Source organism: Sphaeroforma arctica (assembly GCF_001186125.1).
Source record: "Sphaeroforma arctica JP610 unplaced genomic scaffold supercont1.817, whole genome shotgun sequence".
Classification (NCBI taxonomy): Eukaryota; class Ichthyosporea; order Ichthyophonida; genus Sphaeroforma; species Sphaeroforma arctica.
The window spans coordinates 33587-35456 of record NW_014039741.1 but is presented as its reverse complement, the minus strand read 5'-3'; positions in this window follow the sequence as shown (position 1 = coordinate 35456).

Here is a 1870-nt window from a genome sequence, read left to right as displayed (position 1 = left end):
TACACACACACACACACACACACACACATACACACACACACACACATATATATATATATATATATAGTGGTATTTTAGGCCACATTTCATTCGGATCCATATGGACTTAAACGAGGTCTGTTCACTTCCCGTGGATGAGACAAGTGTGTGTAGGTTGCTCGAGTGAGTATGAGAGCTTCTCGATGTGTTGACCACGTTCACTAAACAAGTTAATATTGTGTCTTTATCCTAAAACTTTACGGCTTTACGGCTGGCATCGCAGTCCCACTAAAACCAAACCAAACGATCTCAACAGTAGAGAAAACGTAAATACTTATATCCCCTTCTTTTAAACCCCGCTAGTAGCATAATACTACTATATCTGTCACGTGGTTGTGTTGTGTGGTAAGTGATAGGTACACTGTAGATACCCTCACCAGCAGAGCAAAAAAAACTATCGCACATATTCGTGATCGCACAGCTTATCTATCTACTTCTACTCCCGCATCTTCTATAATGCCATAGAAGATGCATACCGTTGCACAACTCCCCAAGCGAAAGGAAATTGATGTTTTCGAGAAAGAATGAGGGCGACTGCGTGTGCAATCTACATTTGCGGAGCGCTGGTTCATCCCATAAAAAGTAGATGGTGCAACTGAGAATCCCTAATAGAGCTCGACAGGACATATAGTCGATATCACCACTCCGAAATACTATATAAGACGCGTGTACTCTTTTCTACTGGACTGGAACAAGCAAACCGAGTGATGCACGTGTAAACGTAATATAGATACACTACTCTTCTGGTGACTACCAACGGAATAAACAGTTGCACACAAGCAATCATGAACCTGTTTGCACGTGGGGTGTATGTACATACCTGACGTCATTCTTCAACCATGAGGTCATGATATCCCGTTGATGGATATTAGAGGAGGGTTTGAAGTGGCATACACGAGACATGTGATTTAGCATACGCATCAAAGTGTACGTAGTATTGAGCCTACGTATAGCTTGTGCTAAGCAATAGGTTAGCCACTAACAACTCAACCCAAATGTGACAGACTTACTCTCTCTCTGTGTCTCTTTCACACACACTCACTTTCACTATCTCTCTAACTCTTTCTTTCCTGTTCGCTCGATCTCTCTCAAAGTGCCATGGGCGAGGGAAACTTGCCTTATACATGACTAGAATTAACTATATATTCTTATCGCCATATGTATATAGTTATATGCATGCAACCGTTCCAGCTATATGAGGGATGTATATGTGGGGGGGGGTATAGTAATGGAACAAACACTATCCTGGTAAACGATTTAGTCGATCAGTTTGCGACGTACAGGAATGGTTCAATACCACAGAAGATCCTGAGCAGTGGTGGTTCGGTATGTACATATTCTAGTTTACGACATATCATATGTGGTTTGCGACTTATATCAAGGATCAAAAATCAAAAGTGAAATGAAAAAAAAAATTCTTTTTTATAGAAAACACAATCAAACTGTAAGTTGAGTGACGACTCGACGAGAGTCTGTCAAATGTCAGATACTCACTTTTCTATCATCTCATATTTTTTTACTAATTTAAATATATTGTACTACACACACATCTTCCATATACGACCATACTTGTTATGCATAGCATATGGCCACATAACGCCCTACACATCATCAAGACCACCAGCAGAACCACAAGCCAACCTTGCATGCACGTCACTGCAGCATTGGGAATCGCGTCAAAGCAGGTGAGCTTAGCGTAATGTATGTATGCATGTATGCGTGTACGTACGGATGTACAGATGTATGTATGTATATATATGTATGTATGTATATATGTGTATACGTATGTGTGTACGTATGTCTGTATGTATATATGTATGTATATATGTAT